General features: G+C 53.5%; 1 long non-coding RNA gene across 3 annotated transcripts in view; it reads left to right on the top strand.

Annotated features, from left to right (window-relative positions):
• LOC146045884 (uncharacterized) overlaps positions 1 to 18,860 on the top strand; it is a 191,004-nt gene that overhangs the window by 97,851 nt on the left and 74,293 nt on the right. For all 3 annotated transcript variants that reach the window (XR_014465657.1, XR_014465656.1, XR_014465655.1), the window contains one exon: positions 16,270 to 16,405. This is a non-coding gene — a long non-coding RNA (uncharacterized LOC146045884). The remainder of the gene's footprint in view (positions 1 to 16,269; positions 16,406 to 18,860) is intronic.

Raw genomic sequence — 18,860 nt, 5'->3', positions numbered from 1 at the left:
GGGAACAGAGGGGTGACTGGGCATTAGGGTGTGCTATACATGGGAACAGAGGGGTGACTGGGCATTAGGGTGTGCTATCCATGGGGACAGAGCGATGACTGGGCATTAGGGTGTGCTATACATGGGGACAGAGGGATGACTGGGCATTCAGGTGTGTGCTGTACAAGGTGACAGAGGGGTGACTGGGCATTAGGGTGTGCTATACATGGGGACAGAGGGGTGACTGGGCATTAGGGTGTGCTATACATGGGACAGAGGGGTGACTGGGCATTAGGGTGTGCTATACATGGGGACAGAGGGGTGACTGGGCATTATGGTGTGCTATACATGGGGACAGAGGGGTGACTGGGCATTAGGGTGTGTTATACATGGGGACAGAGGGGTGACTGGGCATTAGGGTGTGCTATACATGGGGACAGAGGGGTGACTGGGCATTAGGGTGTGCTATACATGGGACAGAGGGATGACTGGCCATTAGGATGTGCTATACATGGGGACAGAGGGGTGTCTGGGCATTAGGGTGTGCTATACATGGGGACAGAGGGTTGACTGGGCATTAGGGTGTGCTATACATGGGGACTGAGGGGTGACTGGGCATTAGGGTGTGCTATACATGGGGACAGAGGGGTGACTGGGCATTCAGGTGTGTGCTGTACAAGGTGACAGAGGGGTGACTGGGCATTAGGGTGTGCTATACATGGGGACAGAGGGGTGACTGGGCATTAGGGTGTGCTATACATGGGGACAGAGGGGTGACTGGGCATTAGGGTGTGCTATACATAGGGACAGAGGGGTGACTGGGCATTAGGGTGTGCTATACGTGGGGACAGAGGGGTAACGGCATTAGGGTGTGCTATACGTTGGGACAGAGGGGTGACTGGGCATTAGGGTGTGCTATACGTGGGGACAGAGGGGTGACTGGGCATTAGGTTGTGCTATACATGGGGACAGAGGGGTGACTGGGCATTAGGGTGTGCTATACATGGGGACAGAGGGGTGACTGGGCATTAGGGTGTGCTATACATGGGGACAGAGGGGTGACTGGGCATTAGGGTGTGCTATACATGGGGACAGTGGGGTGACTGGGCATTAGGGTGTGCTATACATGGGGACAGAGGGGTGACTGGGCATTAGGGTGTGCTATACATGGGGACTGAGGGGTGACTGGGCATTAGGGTGTGCTATACGTGGGGACAGAGGGGTGACTGGGCATTAGGGTGTGCTATACGTGGGGACAGAGGGGTGACTGGGCATTAGGGTGTGCTATACGTGGGGACAGAGGGGTGACAGGGCATTAGGGTGTGCTATACATGGGGACAGAGGGGTGACTGGGCATTAGGGTGTGCTATACATGGGGACAGAGGGTTGACTGGGCATTAGGGTGTGCTATACATGGGGACAGAAGGGTGACTGGGCATTAGGGTGTGCTATACATGGGACAGAGGGGTGACTGGGCATTAGGGTGTGCTATACATGGGGACAGAGGGGTGACTGGGCATTATGGTGTGCTATACATGGGGACAGAGGGGTGACTGGGCATTAGGGTGTGCTATACATGGGGACAGAGGGGTGACTGGGCATTAGGGTGTGCTATACATGGGGACAGAGGGGTGACTGGGCATTAGGGTTTGCTATACATGGGAGAGAGGGGTGACTGGCCATTAGGATGTGCTATACATGGGGACAGAGGGATGACTGGCCATTAGGGTGTGCTATACATCGGGACAGAGGGGTGGCTGGGCATTAGGGTGTGCTATACATGGGGACAGAGGGGTGACTGGGCATTAGGGTGTGCTATACATGGGGACAGAGGGGTGACTGGGCATTAGGGTGTGCTGTACATGGGGACAGAGGGGTGACTGGGCATTAGGGTGTGCTGTACATGGGGACAGAGGGGTGACTGGGCATTAGGGTGTGCTATACGTGGGGACAGAGGGGTGACTGGGCATTAGGGTGTGCTGTACATGGGGACAGAGGGGTGACTGGGCATTAGTGTGTGCTGTACATGGGGACAGAGGGGTGACTGGGCATTAGGGTGTGCTTTACATGGGGACAGAGGGGTGACTGGGCATTAGGGTGTGCTATACATGGGGACAGAGGGGTGACTGGGCATTAGGGTGTGCTATACATGGGGACTGAGGGGTGACTGGGCGTTAGGGTGTGCTATACATGGGGACAGAGGGGTGACTGGGCATTAGGGTGTGCTATACATGGGGACTGAGGGGTGACTGGGCATTAGGGTGTTCAATACATGGGGACAGAGGGGTGACTGGGCATTAAGGTGTGTGCTGTACAAGGTGACAGAGGGGTGACTGGGCATTAGGGTGTGCTATACATGGGGACAGAGGGGTGACTGGGCATTAGGGTGTGCTATACGTGGGGACAGAGGGGTGACTGGGCATTAGGGTGTGCTATACGTGGGGACAGAGGGGTGACTGGGCATTAGGATGTGCTATACGTGGGGACAGAGGGGTGACTGGGCATTAGGGTGTGCTATATGTGGGGACAGAGGGGTGACTGGGCATTAGGGTGTGCTATACGTGGGGACAGAGGGGTGACTGGGCATTAGGGTGTGCTATACGTGGGGACAGAGGGGTGACTGGGCATTAGGGTGTGCTATACGTGGGGACAGAGGGGTGACTGGGCATTAGGGTGTGCTATACGTGGGGACAGAGGGGTGACTGGGCATTAGAGTGTGCTATACGTGGGGACAGAGGGGTGACTGGGCATTAGGGTGTGCTATACGTGGGGACAGAGGGGTGACTGGGCATAGGGTGTGCTATACGTGGGGACAGAGGGGTGACTGGGCATTAGGGTGTGCTATACATGGGGACAGAGGGGTGACTGGGCATTAGGGTGTGCTATACATGGGGACAGAGGGGTGACTGGGCATTAGGGTGTGCTATACATGGGACAGAGGGGTGACTGGGCATTAGGGTGTGCTATACATGAGGACAGAGGGGTGACTGGGCATTATGGTGTGCTATACATGGGGACAGAGGGGTGACTGGGCATTAGGGTGTGCTATACATAGGGACAGAGGGGTGACTGGGCATTAGGGTGTGCTATACATGGGGACAGAGGGGTGACTGGGCATTAGGGTGTGCTATACATGGGGACAGAGGGATGACTGGGCATTCAGGTGTGTGCTGTACAAGGTGACAGAGGGGTGACTGGGCATTAGGGTGTGCTATACATGGGGACAGAGGGGTGACTGGGCATTAGGGTGTGCTATACATGGGACAGAGGGGTGACTGGGCATTAGGGTGTGCTATACATGGGGACAGAGGGGTGACTGGGCATTATGGTGTGCTATACATGGGGACAGAGGGGTGACTGGGCATTAGGGTGTGCTATACATGGGGACAGAGGGGTGACTGGGCATTAGGGTGTGCTATACATGGGACAGAGGGATGACTGGCCATTAGGATGTGCTATACATGGGGACAGAGGGGTGACTGGGCATTAGGGTGTGCTATACATGGGGACAGAGGGATGACTGGGCATTAGGGTGTGCTATACATAGGGACAGAGGGGTGACTGGGCATTAGGGTGTGCTATACATGGGGACAGAGGGGTGACTGGGCATTAGGGTGTGCTATACATGGGGACAGAGCGATGACTGGGCATTAGGGTGTTCTATACATGGGGACAGAGGGGTGACTGGGCATTAGGGTTTGCAATACATGGGGACAGAGGGGTGACTGGGCATTAGGGTGTGCTATACATGGGGACAGAGGGGTGACTGGGCATTAGGGTGTGCTATACATGGGGACAGAGGGGTGACTGGGCATTAGGGTGTGCTATACATGGGGACTGAGGGGTGACTCGGCGTTAGGGTGTGCTATACATGGGGACTGAGGGGTGACTGGGCGTTAGGGTGTGCTATACATGGGGACAGAGGGGTGACTGGGCATTAGGGTGTGCTATACATGGGGACTGAGGGGTGACTGGGCATTAGGGTGTGCTGTACATGGGGACAGAGGGGTGACTGGGCATTAGGGTGTGCTGTACATGGGGACAGAGGGGTGACTGGGCATTAGGGTGTGCTTTACATTTGGACAGAGGGGTGACTGGGCATTAGGGTGTGCTATACATGGGGACAGAGGGGTGACTGGGCATTAGGGTGTGCTATACATGGGGACTGAGGGGTGACTGGGCATTAGGGTGTGCTATACATGGGGACAGAGGGGTGACTGGGCATTAGGGTGTGCTATACATAGGGAGAGAGGGGTGACTGGGCATTAGGGTGTGCTATACATGGGAACAGAGGGGTGACTGGGCATTAGGGTGTGCTATACATGGGAACAGAGGGGTGACTGGGCATTAGGGTGTGCTATCCATGGGGACAGAGCGATGACTGGGCATTAGGGTGTGCTATACATGGGGACAGAGGGATGACTGGGCATTCAGGTGTGTGCTGTACAAGGTGACAGAGGGGTGACTGGGCATTAGGGTGTGCTATACATGGGGACAGAGGGGTGACTGGGCATTAGGGTGTGCTATACATGGGACAGAGGGGTGACTGGGCATTAGGGTGTGCTATACATGGGGACAGAGGGGTGACTGGGCATTATGGTGTGCTATACATGGGGACAGAGGGGTGACTGGGCATTAGGGTGTGTTATACATGGGGACAGAGGGGTGACTGGGCATTAGGGTGTGCTATACATGGGGACAGAGGGGTGACTGGGCATTAGGGTGTGCTATACATGGGACAGAGGGATGACTGGCCATTAGGATGTGCTATACATGGGGACAGAGGGGTGACTGGGCATTAGGGTGTGCTATACATGGGGACAGAGGGGTGACTTGGCATTAGGGTGTGCTATACATAGGGAGAGAGGGGGGACTGGGCATTAGGGTGTGCTATACAAGGGGACAGAGGGGTGACTGGGCATTAGGGTGTACTATACATGGGGACAGAGGGGTGACTGGGCATTAGGGTGTGCTAAACATGGGGACAGAGCGATGACTGGGCATTAGGGTGTGCTATACATGGGGACAGAGGGGTGACTGGGCATTTGGGTGTGCAATACATGGGGACAGAGGGGTGACTGGGCATTAGGGTGTGCTATACATGGGGACAGAGGGGTGACTGGGCATTTTGGTGTGCTATACATGGGGACAGAGGGGTGACTGGGCATTAGGGTGTGCTATACATGGGGGCAGAGTGGTGACTGGGCATTAGGGTGTGCTGTACATGGGGACAGAGGGGTGACTGGGCATTAGTGTGTGCTGTACATGGGGACAGAGGGGTGACTGGGCGTTAGGGTGTGCTGTACATGGGGACAGAGGGGTGACTGGGCATTAGGGTGTGCTGTACATGGGGACAGAGGGGTGACTGGGCATTAGGGTGTGTTTTACATGGGGACAGAGGGGTGACTGGGCATTAGGGTGTGCTATACATGGGGACAGAGGGGTGACTGGGCGTTAGGGTGTGCTATACATGGGGACTGAGGGGTGACTGGGCGTTAGGGTGTGCTATACATGGGGACAGAGGGGTGACTGGGCATTAGGGTGTGCTATACATGGGGACTGAGGGGTGACTGGGCATTAGGGTGTGCTATACATGGGGACAGAGGGGTGACTGGGCATTAGGGTGTGCTATACATGGGACAGAGGGATGACTGGCCATTAGGATGTGCTATACATGGGGACAGAGGGGTGACAGGGCATTAGGGTGTGCTATACATGGGGACAGAGCGGTGACTGGGCATAAGGGTGTGCTATACATGGGGACAGAGTGGTGACTGGGCATTAGGGTGTGCTATACTTGGGGACAGAGGGGTGACTGGGCGTTAGGGTGTGCTATACATGGGGACAGAAGGGTGACTGGGCATTAGGGTGTGCTATACATGGGGACTGAGGGGTGACTGGGCGTTAGGGTGTGCTAAACATGGGGACAAAGGGTTGACTGGGCATTAGAGTGTGCTATACATGGGGACAGAGGGGTGTAAGGGGGTAGTTAGAGAGAGAGTGAGGGCAGAGACGCTGAGGGTGAAGTTAGAGAGAGGGTGAGGGCAGAGACGCTGAGGGTGGAGTTAAAGAGGGTGAGGGCAGAGACGCTGACGAGGGAGTTAGAGAGAGGGTGAGGGGGGAGTAAGAGAGAGGGTGAGGGCAGAGACGTTGAGGGGGGAGATAGAGAGAGGGTAAAGGCAGAGACACTAAGGGGGGAGTTAGAGAGTGGGCGAGGGCAGAGAGGCTGAGGGGGGAGTTAGAGAGAGAGGGTGAGGGCAGAGACTCTGAGGGGGGAGTTAGATAGAGTGTGACGGCAGAGACGCTGAGGGGGGAGTTAAAGAGAGGGAGAGGACAGAGATGCTGAGGGGGGAGTTAGAGAAAGGGTGAGGGAAAAGACGCTGAGGGGGAGTAAAAGAGAGGGTGAGGGCAGAGTCGCTGAGAGGGACTTAGAGATAGGGTGAGGGCAGAGACGTTGTGGGATTAGTTACAGAGAGGGTGAGGGTAGAGACGCTGAGGTGGTAGTTACATAGACTGGGAGGGCAGAGACGCTGAGGGGGGAGTTAGAGAAAGGGTGAGGGCAGAGACGCAGAGGGGGAGTTAGAGAGAGGGAGAGGACAGAGACGCTGAGGGTGGAATTAGATAGAGGGTGAGGGCAGAGACGCTGAGGAGGGAGTTACATAGACTGTGAGGGCAGAGACGCTGAGGTGGGAGTTAGAGAGAGGGAGAGGACAGAGAGACGCTGAGGGGGCGTTAGAGAGAGGGTGAGGGCAGAGACGCTGAGGGCGGAGTTAGAGAGAGGGTGAGGGCAGAGACGCTGATGAGGGAGTTAGATAGAGTGTGAGGGCAGAGACGCTGAGAGAGGAGTTAGAGAGAGGGAGAGGACAGAGAGATGCTGAGGAGGGAGTTAGAGAGAGGGTGAGGGCAGAGATGCTGAGGGCGGAGTTAGAGAGAGGGTGAGGGCAGAGATGCTGAGGAGGGACTTAGATAGAGTGTGAGGGCAGAGACCCTGAGGGGGGGGGGAATTAGAGAGAGGGTGAGGGCAGAGACGCGGGGGGGGGGGGAGTTAGAGAGAGGGAAAGGTCAGAGACACTGAGGTGGGAGTTAGAGAGAGGGTGAGGGCAAAGACACTGAGGGGGGAGTTAGAGAGTTACTGAGGGCAGAGAGGCTGAGAGGGGAGTTAGAGAGAGAGAGGGTGAGGGCAGAGATGCTGAGGGGGGAGTTAGAGAGAGGGTGAGGGCAGAGACGCTGAGGGGGGAGTGAGAGTGGGTGAGTGCAGAGAGGGTGAGGACAGAGACACTGAGGGGGGAGTTAGAGAGAGCAGCAGTGTGGGCATGGATGATGGGGGGTGGTGTGAGCGACGGTAAGGCGGGAGAGAGTGGGTGTGCACTGATAGGCTATTAGCCCAGAGGTGGTATGTGTATAACGCTTGGAGGGCGTAACTAACTCTCTGCGCTGATAGGCTATTAGGCTGGGGGGGGTGGTGGTGTATAACGCTGGGAGTTGGTAACTAACTCCGCCCAGCGTTATACACACACATGATTGACACATCTGGCTAAATATATAAGAGATTATCAGGCTTCATTCCTCCTGTTTAACCAGAGACGCTGAGGGGCGAGTTAGAGAGAGGGTGAGGGCAGAGACGCAGAGGGGGAGTTAGAGAGAGGGTGAGGGCAGAGACGCAGAGGGGGAGTTAGAGAGAGGGAGAGGACAGAGACGCTGAGGGGGGAGTTAGAGAGAGGGTGAGAGCAGAGACGCTGAGGGGGGAGTTAGAGAGAGGGTGAGGGCAGAGACACTGAGAGGGACTTACAGAGAGGGCGAGGGCAGAGACTTTGTGGGATTAGTTACAGAGAGGGTGAGGGTAGAGACGCTGAGGAGGGAGTTACATAGACTGTGAGGGCAGAGACGCTGAGGGGGGGAGTAGAGAATAGGTGAGGGCAGAGACGTTGTGGAATTAGTTAGAGAGAGGGTGAGGGCAGAGACGCTAAGGGGGTAGTTAGAGAGTGAGGGTAGAGACGCAGAGGGTGGAGTTAGAGAGAGGGTGAGGGCAGAGATGCTGAGGGGGAGTTAGTGAGAGCGAGAGGACAGAGACGCTGAGGGGGGAGTTAGAGAGAGAGTGAGGGCAGAGACGCTGAGGGGGGAGTTAGAGAGAGGGTGAGGGCAGAGACGCAGAGGGGAAAGTTAGAGAGAGGGAGAGGACAGAGACGCTGAGGGGGAGTTAGAGAGAGGGTGAGGGCAGAGACGCTGTTGGGGGAGTTAGAGAGTTAGGGAGGGCTGAGAGGGGAGTTAGAGGGAGAGGACAGAGACGCAGAGGGGGGAGTTAGAGAGAGGGTGAGGAGAGAGACGCTGAGGAGGGAGTTAGAGAGAGGGTGAGGGCAGAGACGCAGAGGGGGAGTTAGAGAGAGGAAGAGGGCAGAGAGATGCTGAGGGGGGAGTTAGAGAGAGGGTGAGGGCAGAGATGTTGAGGGGGGAGTTAGAGAGAGGGTAAAGGCAGAGACGCTGAGGGGGGAGTTAGAGAGTGGGTGAGGGCAGAGAGGCTGAGGGAGGAGTGATGGTACTTGTGTAGTTTCACGGCGCCATTTACGGCGCCATTAGCAACGCTATTTTAAATCAACTCCATGCCAACGTGGATAGTGGAGGTATGAACCATCCATGTTGGTATGGAGTTAAGTTACTTTTTTTTTAACATAGTTTGTGGTGAGCGTAGAACCCGGAAGTAGCACGGCGCCATGCTGGCGCCGTGAAACTACACTAGTAACAGAGTTAGAGAGAGAGGGTGAGGGCAGAGACGCTGAGGGGGGAGTTAGATAGAGTGTGAGGGCAAAAACGTTGTGGGATTAGCTAGAGAGAGGGTGAGGGCAGAGACGCTGAGGGAGTATATAGAGAGAGGGCAGAGACGCTGAGGGGGGAGTTAGAGAGATGTTGAGGGCAGAGACGCTGAGGGGGGAGTTAGAGAGATGTTGAGGGCAGAGACGCTGAGGGGGGAGTTAGAGAGAGGGTAAGGGCAGAGACGCTGAGGGTGGAGTTAGAGAGAGGGTGAGGGCAGAGCCGCTGAGGGTGGAGTTAGAGAGAGGATGAGGGCAGAGCCGCTGAGGGTGGAGTTAGAGAGAGGGTGAGGGCAGAGACGATGAGGGGGGAGTTAGAGAGAGGGTGAGGGCAGAGACACTGAGAGGGGAGTTACATAAAGTGTGAGCGTAGAGACGCTGAGGAGGGAGTTACATAGACTGTGATTGCAGAGACGCTGAGGGGGGAGTTAGAGAAGGGTGAGGGCAGAGACGCAGAGGGGAGTTAGAGAGAGGGAGAGGACAGAGACGCTGAGGGGGGAGTTAGTGAGAGGGTGAGGGCAGAGACGCTGAGGAGGGAGTTACATAGACTGTGAGGGCAGCGACGCTGAGGGGGGAGTTAGAGAGAGAGGGAGAGGACAGAGAGACGCTGAGGGGGTAGTTAGAGAGAGGGTGAGGGCAGAGACGCTGAGGGGGGAGTTAGAGAGAGGGTGAGGGCAGAGACGCTGATGAGGGAGTTAGATAGAGTGTGAGGGCAGAGACCCTGAGGGGGGGAGTTAGAGAGAGGGTGAGGGCAGAGACGCAGAGGGGGGAGTTAGAGAGAGGGAGAGGGCAGAAATGCTGAGGGGGGAGTTAGAGAGAGGGTGAGGGCAGAGACGCAGAGGGGGGAGTTAGAGAGAGGGAGAGGACTAAGACGCTGAGGGGGGAGTTAGAGAGAGGGTGAGGGCAAAGACGCTGAGGGGGAGTTAGAGAGATGGTGAGGGCAGAGACGCTGAGGGGGGAGTTAGAGAATTAGTGAGGGCTGAGAGGGGAGTTAGAGAGAGGGTGAGGGCAGAGACGCTAAGGGGGAGATAGAGAGAGGGTGAGAACAGAGACGCTGAGAGGGAGGGTAGAGATGCTGAGGGGGGAGTTAGAGAGAGTTAGAGAGTGGGTGAGGGCAGAGATGCTGGGGGGGAGTTAGAGAGAGGGTGAGGGCAGAGAGGCTGAGGGGGGAGTTAGAGAGCGGGTGATGGCAGAGACGCTGAGGGGGGAGTTAGAGAGTTTGTGAGGGCAGAGAGGCTGAGAGGGGAGTTAGAGAGAGAGGGTGAGGGCAGAGATGCTGAGGGGGGAGTTAGAGAGAGGGTGAGGGCAGAGACGCAGAGGGGGGAGTTAGAGAGATGGAGAGGACAGAGACGCTGAGGGGGGAGTTAGAGAGTTAGTGAGGGCTGAGAGGGGAGTTAGAGAGAGAGGGTGAGGGCAGAGATGCTGAGGGGGGAGTTAGAGAGAGGGTGAGGGCAGAGACACTGAGGGGGAGTTAGAGAGAGGGAGAGGACAGAGACGCTGAGGGGGGAGTTAGTGAGAGGGTGAGGGCAGAGACGCTGAGGAGGGAGATACATAGACTGTGAGAGCAGCGACGCTGAGGGGGGAATTAAAGAGAGGGAGAGGACAGAGAGACGCTGAGGGGGGAGTTAGAGAGAGGGTGAGGGTAGAGACGCTGAGGGGGGAGTTAGAGAGAGGGTGAGGGCAGAGACGCTGATGAGGGATTTAGATAGAGTGTGAGGGCAGAGACCCTGAGGTGGGGAGTTAGAGAGAGGGTGAGGGCAGAGACGCAGAGGGGGGAGTTAGAGAGAGGGAGAGGACTAAGACGCTGAGGGGGGAGTTAGAGAGAGGGTGAGGGCAAAGACGCTGAGGGGGAGTTAGAGAGATGGTGAGGGCAGAGACGCTGAGGGGGGAGTTAGAGAGTTAGTGAGGGCTGAGAGGGGAGTTAGAGAGAGGGTGAGGGCAGAGATGCTGAGGGGGAGTTAGAGAGAGTGTGAGAACAGAGACGCTGAGAGGGAGGGTAGAGATGCGGAGGGGGGAGTTAGAGAGAGTTAGAGAGTGGGTGAGGGCAGAGATGCTGGGGGGGAGTTAGAGAGAGGGTGAGGGCAGAGAGGCTGAGGGGGGAGTTAGAGAGCGGGTGATGACAGAGACACTGAGGGGGGAGTTAGAGAGTTTGTGAGGGCAGAGAGGCTGAGAGGGTAGTTAGAGAGAGAGGGTGAGGGCAGAGATGCTGAGGGGGGAGTTAGAGAGAGGGTGAGGGCAGAGACGCAGAGGGGGGAGTTAGAGAGATGGAGAGGACAGAGACGCTGAGGGGGGAGTTAGAGAAATAGTGAGGGCAGCGAGGCTGAGAGGGGAGTTAGAGAGAGAGAGGGTGAGGGCAAAGACGCTGAGGGGGAGTTAGAGAGAGGGCGAGGGCAAAGACGCTGAGGGGGGAGTTAGAGAGAGGGTGAGGAGAGAGACGCTGAGGGAGGAGTTATAGAGTGGGTGAGTGCAGAGAGGGTGAGGACAGAGATGCTGAGGGGGGAGTTAGAGAGAGCAGCAGTGTGGGCATGGATGATGGGGGGTGGTGTGAGCGACGGTAAGGCAGGAGAGAGTGGGGGTGCACTGATAGGCTATTAGCCCGGGGGTGGTATATGTATAATGCTGGGAGGGCATAACTAACTCTCTGCGCTGATAGGCTATTAGGCTGGGGGGGGGGGGGGGTGTATGTATAACGCTGGGAGTTGGTAACTAACTCCGCCCAGCGTTATACACACACATGATTGACACATCTGGCTAAATATATAAGAGATTATCAGGCTTCATTCCTCCTGTTTAACCAGAAACGCTGAGGAGTGAGTTAGAGAGAGGGAGAGGACGGAGACGCTGAGGGGGGAGTTAGAGAGAGGGTGAGGGCAGAGACGCTGAGGAGGGAGTTAGATAGAGTGTGAGGGCAGAGAAGCTGAGGGGGGAGTTAGAGAGAGGGTGAGGGCAGAGACATAGAGGGGGGAGTTAGAGAGAGGGAGAGGACAGAGACGCTGAGGGGGGAGTTAGAGAGAGGGTGAGGGCAAAGACGCTGAGGGGGAGTTAGAGAGATGGTGAGGGTAGAGACGCTGAGGAGGGAGTTACATAGACTCTGAGGGCAGAGACGCTGAGGGGGGAGTTAGAGAAAGGGTGAGGGCAGAGACGCAGAGGGGGAGTTAGAGAGAGAGAGAGGACAGAGACGCTGAGGGGGGATTTCGAGAGAGGGTGAGGGCAGAGACGCTGAGGAGGGAGTTACATAGACTGTGAGGGCAGAGACGCTGAGGGGGGAGTTAGAGAGAAGGAGAGGACAGGGAGACGCTGAGGGGGAAGTTAGAGAGAGGGTGAGGGCAGAGACGCTGAGGGGGGAGTTAGAGAGAGGGTGAGGGCAGAGTCGCAGAGGGGGGAGTTAGAGAGAGGGAGAGGACATAGACGCTGAAGGGGGAGTTAGAGAGGGTGAGGGCAAAGACGCTGAGGGGGAGTTAGAGAGTGGGTGAGAGCAGAGAGGGTGAGGACAGAGATGCTGAGGGGGGAGTTAGAGAGAGCAGCAGTGTGGGCTTGGATGATGGGGGGTGGTGCACTGGTGGGGGTGCACTGATAGGCTATTAGCCCGGGGGTGGTATGTGTATAACGCTGGGAGGGCGTAACTAACTCTCTGCGCTAATAGGCTATTAGGCTGGGGGGTGGTGTGTGTATAACGCTGGGAGTTGGTAACTAACTCCGCCCAGCGTTATACACACTCATGATTGACACATCTGGCTAAATATATAAGAGATTATCAGGCTTCATTCCTCCTGTTTAGCCATCCAGCCAGTGGTCTCCTTCCATCGGTAACCAGTAATCCTATTTAACCATCCAGGTAGTGGTATCCAGTCATCCTGTCTAACCAGCCTGCCAGTAGTATCTTCCTGCCATAGGTATCCATTTCTCCTGTTTAACTATCCTGCGAGTGGTATCCACCATTCCTCCTGCTCAACCATCCGGACATTTTTATTCTTGCATAGGTATCCAGTCCTCCTGTTTAACCATCCGGCCAGTGGTATCCTGCTGGCTTAGGTATCCAGTCCTCCTGTTTAACCATATGGCCAGTGGTATCCTCCTGCCTTATGTATCCAGTCCTCCTGATTAACCTTCTGGCCATTGGTATCCTCCTGCCATAGGTATCCAGTCTTCCTGTTTAACCATCCAGCCAGTGTTATCCTGCATTACTAGTTTTATCTTCCTGCCAGAGATATTCAGTGTTCCTGTTTTAACATCCAGCCTAATAATCCTGCATTCAAGGTGGATCTGTCATATCACACAATACTGATCTGAACCACTCTACCTGTGTCCTACGCCTTCACACCTGCCTGTAGGAATCTACGTTACTGTGCATATACTTTCCTGGGTCACTATGCAAGTCCTTTTGTTCAAGAGTTTACCCATATGTTCACCTAACGTACCGGTGGGCGTATAGAGCTCTAAGGGAAAACTGGAGACTGTTATTGGTTATATTCTAGCTCGAGAGCATCGTAACAGTCTACACGTAACTCAGCCTGACTGAAATACTCAGCCTAGCTCACACCCATATCCTAACTTCCCCGGCACCTTACGTCTGGATTAAAAGTCTCGGTACTTGTGTAGTTTCACGGCGCCAACATGGCGCCGTGCTACTTCTGGTTTCTATGCTCGGCAAACTATCTAAAATAAACTAACTTAAATCCATGCCAACATGGATAGTTCATACCCCCACTAACCATGTTGGCATGGAGTTGATTTAAGATAGGGTGGCGAGCCACCGAGCCCGCAGCGTGGGCGAGCGAAGCAAGCCCCGCAAGGGGACTCAGACGCAAGGGGACTGGCGCCGTGAAACTACACAAGCACCAAAGTCTCTCCCGCGATTGCAATGTACTTGCAATCGTATCTTAGAAATGCCATTGCATTTTCATGGGAGCCCCCTGGCTGCTAAGACAGGTACAGGAGGCCATGTTTTGGTTCGCAGCAGCTGTGGGTGAATTAATGCAGCCGCCATAAAATTGGTCCATAAACCTGTGTTGCCTGGACCTCGCCCCCACAAAAGCTGCCTCTATGCCCAGGCCGACAACCAAAATGCGATCGCATCATTCTGGGGTGCTGCTGCAGTTTGACACAACCCGTAACTCAGCCTAGCTCGCACCCATATCCTAACTTCCCTGGCACCTGATGTGTCCGGATTACAGGGGTGCCGGACCAGTAGGTGTCGGTAAATAAGTGGTTTACCGTATATGTTAATGTATATAAAATATAACATCAGTTCTGGCCTCCAACCTCCACAGACTAGCCAGCCAGCCAATCATTCGCTATTGATATTTTATTTTATATACATTTTCAGAAGATGCCTAATTCAGTTTGCACATGATAGTTAATGCAACTGGGTTCAACAATAATAAACCTTTAGATGCTGCTGGAGAATAACGTTGGTCTCAGTGAGTGGTGTAACCCCGTTCCCGACCTGGCCCACGTTCCAACTTGTACCTCCTTTGTGGGGGGTTGGGCTCGCACAGCTGATGGATTGCTGTGGGGAACACTGCCTGGATCCCATAAAACAGGTGGCTCCAGTACCTCTCTGCTCCCAGCGGGGACAGCTGGTCCGTGGTCCCGGACTGCAGTAGCTGCACTTCCCACTGGCACAGAGGTCGGGTCTCCAGCTGTGTGAGCACTGTGTGCTGCGATCTTACAGAGACGACTCCACCTTGTTGGCCGTGGCTGCTGGTTTATGCTGTGAATGTAGACCGCAAAATTTAATGGTGGGCACTCTGCTCCAAATGGTGAGGGCACGGCTTGCCAACTAGTTGGGGTCTCCAGATCAATCTTTGTGACACTTTTGCCGCCCTCAGGGTGGTTTTTTGTTTTTAAGTGCCGTAGACACAATTTATTCCCAGCATAGAAAACAGGTCTGAATCAGGCTCTCAGTTTGGATTGCATATGATAAGCTGCTTGCAATAGTTTATCATGTGCAATCCTTAAGCAAACGCAGGAGGAGGTGCATTCCACCCCCTGCCTCCATTTGTGATCATATCAAACTGCGATTGTAGTTTAGAAAAACATCAGGACCATCGGTGGCTGTGACGCTGCGACTGCAGCCTGAGTAAGTCTCATCTCTCTCAGGCTTGCAGTTGTAGGTCGGCTTGCGAGACCAAAGAAACTTTGCCTTGCAGCTTAAATGTATATAAGATATAACATCAGTTCTGGCCTCCGTCCTCCCCAGATAAGTCAGCCAAACCCTCGCCATTGATGTTATATTTTATATACATTTTTAGAAAATGCCTGATTCAGTTTGGATTGCACATGATAAGCTGCTCACAGCAGCTTATCATGTGGGATCCTCAAGCAATGCAAATGCAGGAGGAGGTGCATTCCACCCCCTGCCTCCATTTGTGATCGCTGGCTGCTCTACACCGCAAGCACCTCTGCAATCAGCAGAGGTGTTTGTTGTTCTGCCATGTGATCACATGTGCAGAAACCAAACATTGCGCATAATATGGGTTGGATCGTACTTACCCAATCAGTAAGAGAGTTGATGTTCCGGTCTCTCGGTCTCCAGTACTTGATGGGCGTTGGAGAACATACCGTAGTTGTTAGTTGAGGGGCGATGTTCTGCCACCTTGTGTAATTCGGGCTGACGGAGAATCCAGGTGTTCTTCTGGAAGCTGGAAGTTGTTCTGTGGCTACTGATGGAGGTATCGGCTGCTCCTGTGTGAGATGATGTTATACCTCCTGCGCCTGGGGAAGTGATGTTACCTTCACTGTGGTGGCTGCAGGGAGCAGCTGGGAGTGAATGGGTCCTGCAGATGTTCTAACTTCTCCCAATCGATTCCCGTGAAGAATGGATGTTCTCTGATGTTGCCGTTCTCACCCAGACGCATCTCAGGGTCACCACACAGGAGCTGGAAAGAGGAACATGAGGGCAACTAAGTTTCTGTTCAGCTGGAGTCTGATTCCTTACAGCACATATTTGGGAGACATATTTCTCAAATGATTTTTAGCCTCAAAGAAAAGAATCATTATTTTCCCCTAATCAGAGGATGTGTGTCTATGTAGTTTAGTATTCTTTCCCCCAACCTCTAGCAGGTTACTGCTTATCATGGTACCATTGGGGGTCATTCACTGGACTTGATTTGCTTACATTTGAATAGAAACAGGGAAAATGCCGGTGCTGTATAACGTGACCAGTAGTGTATGTCAGTGGTACAGTGACTCCTGCAGCAGGCATTGATCTAGCTTGGAGTTTCCTTCAGCCACCAATTATTTGTTTGTGTCAGGGAGGTGGAGCCAGTAATGTAATCTAACGTATGTAACTACATATAGCTTCCCCATGTACAGCTACATGACCGCTCGTAGAACAACTACATGGCTGATACTAGAGAATGGGGGTTCTGTATAAATAACAGACGCTGACACATTGTTCATGGCCTCTTTGTTACCTAGTGCTGAATGCTAAGGTGGGTCTGACACTCACCTCTTCAATGATGTTTCTTGTATTCGGGCACAGATGACAGCCCGCCAAAGCCGAGATGTGGCACTCCTCGGGGGATTTTCCTGTTGTCATCTCGAATAGCACCACACCGAAGGAGTACCAATCCACTCCCGCATCATATGGCCCTCGCTTGATGATCTGTCAATAAAAGGTAACAGTTCACTCAATAACACTTTATAAACAGGAGAGCAGATCTGGGCACAATACGCCTGCCATCAGATGTTACACTGACAAAGACACATCTGGCACCCTGGTTGGGACACATGATTTATTTCATACATACAGGCAGAGGCAATGATTTATATTTTTCTTTTATGCAGTGTGTTCCATTAGCCTTACTTAGGTCACAAGATAATTGGTTTAGGTACTTGTGACTTATCTGGGCGCCCGATGTTGAAATTGTATGCCAGTACCCTAAGCATGCGATTTGATGCGATTTGACGCGATTTCCCTTGAAATTCCCTTGAAGAGAAAACCGCGTTGCATTGTATGCTATTGTATTGCATGCGATGCGAATTGATTTTAATATGATTGATAATATGATTGATTTTAATATGTACAGGCACCCAGATGCCTGTTTCATATGTGAATTGGCCCCCAGACCCCATTTTTAATTGTATACCCACCCTGATGGCTAAATGACCCCCATTGTTAAAGGCACCCACTATCAACGCCAACCCGAAGCGTGGCGAGCGCAGCGGTACGCGTCCTCCGACCTTTTCATACCCCCACTATCCACGTCGGCGTGGAGTCGATGTTATATAGTGTGGCGAGCGCAGCGAGCCACCGAGACCGAAGCGTGGCGAGCGGACGTGGATACCTTCACAGCTATACGCGTCCCCTCGCGGGCTTCACAGGTATCCGCGTCCCCTCGCGCCACACTATATAACATCGACTCCACGCCTACGTGGATAGTGGGGGTAAGAAAAGGTCGGAGGACGCGTACCGCCGCCCCTCGCGGGCACGCTACGCTCGCCACGCTTTGGGTTGGTGTTGATAGTGGGGTGGCGTTAACAATGGGGGGCACTTAGCCATCAGGGTGGGTATACAATTAAAAATGGGGTCTGGGGGGCCATTTCACATATGAAACAGGCATCTGGTTGCCTTCACATATTAAAATTGCGGCAAATCGCGTCAAATCACATCGCAGGCAATCTGATTGTATGCGATTTGACGCGATTTTTAGGTGTGATCATCTGGGGCGCCCAGATAAGTCACAAGTACCTTGGTTTATTACAATAATACTATGAGACCCAGTTATTATTTACTCAATACAAAATATCGTGTAAGTTAACCCCTTCAGTGGTGTTTTTTGGGGGGGAAGAGCGCTTCCTAACACCCCCCCCACTGTATTACCCAGAGCCGAGCAGTGCCGCTGGGCATTCCATCAGCCGCTGCCCGGCCCTGAACCTGGCTGTGTGCGACATGACATTACAAGGTCACACCGCACACAGCCGGGGGAAGGAGGCAAGGCTGGGCAGCTGCTGAAGCCGAGCGTAGCACTGATCTCAGCGTGAACTGGAGCATAACCCGTAAAATTCTCGGGAGTGCCAATGAAGGAGTCAAAGGTATAAACCAAACCTGGAAAATCCCCATAGATACAAAAGTTCACTATGAACAACCCCTGCAAAATGATAAAAGGGATTGCCCTGGCTCTGCATTACCCAGCCAGCCACTCATAAACCACCAGTGTAGGAAAACACCTGTGATTGGCTGTCAGTGAAGGCAGATCATGATTAGATGCCATTTAGAACATAAAGCCGCTATTGTTTGTAGCATGCACCTTTATACTGTACAGCCGACCTCTAATTTATTATAGCCTCACCTCTGGGGCAATGTAGCCACGTGTTCCAGCGTAGCCAGAGGTTTTGGGTGTGTTCTCCAACGCCAGCCCGAAGTCGGCGATTTTAATATGGCCGTCATGAAGCAGGATGTTCTCTGGTTTGATGTCTCTGTAATAGGAACAATTTCTTCATTAAGTACTTGTTTGCATGGACAGTATATGAAATACATAATACAGTAAGTGACTAAGGCTGCAGATGTGTCCTCAGACACATATTAGGGCAAAGTCTCCTGGCACATCTTAGTTGTGTTATGTTGTGACTAAGAGGCATTTGCTGGCAGATGATGGATGCTGGCAGAGTTGCACGGGACCTGGGGTCTCACTGGCACTTACTCAGCATGGCGGATTGAGGCTGGCTATATGAGGATACATCTGGAAATGTAGAAAAGTGCATCTCCCAATTGATAAATGCCTGTTCCACATGGCCAGACCAGGGTGCAGTGTGTGCTATGAACAAGGTCCTAAAGCTGAGGGGGCACCAGGCTGCACCTTATGCTCACCGAGCATGGGTGACTGGAACGCCATATGTCTTCCCCAGAAATATGGAGTTTGTGTCTGTGCAGAATATAGCAAATATTATGGCATCAGTGCCAGTTCTTCTGCACATGGGTCTTCTGTGCAGGCAGTAAAATATCTTACCATACCTCTTATTTCTCAGTACACATATTAGCACTGAATGCACCGCAGAGTAATGTTATGTTTATAAGGGTGTAACTACTATGATTTATTTCCCACAATAAGAACAAGTACTAATGCAGCCCTT

The sequence above is a fragment of the Crinia signifera genome, chromosome 11 (genome assembly GCF_055691185.1).
Source record: "Crinia signifera chromosome 11, ASM5569118v1, whole genome shotgun sequence".
Taxonomy (NCBI): Eukaryota; Metazoa; Chordata; class Amphibia; order Anura; family Myobatrachidae; genus Crinia; species Crinia signifera.
This window is presented reverse-complemented; position numbering and strand designations above follow the sequence as displayed.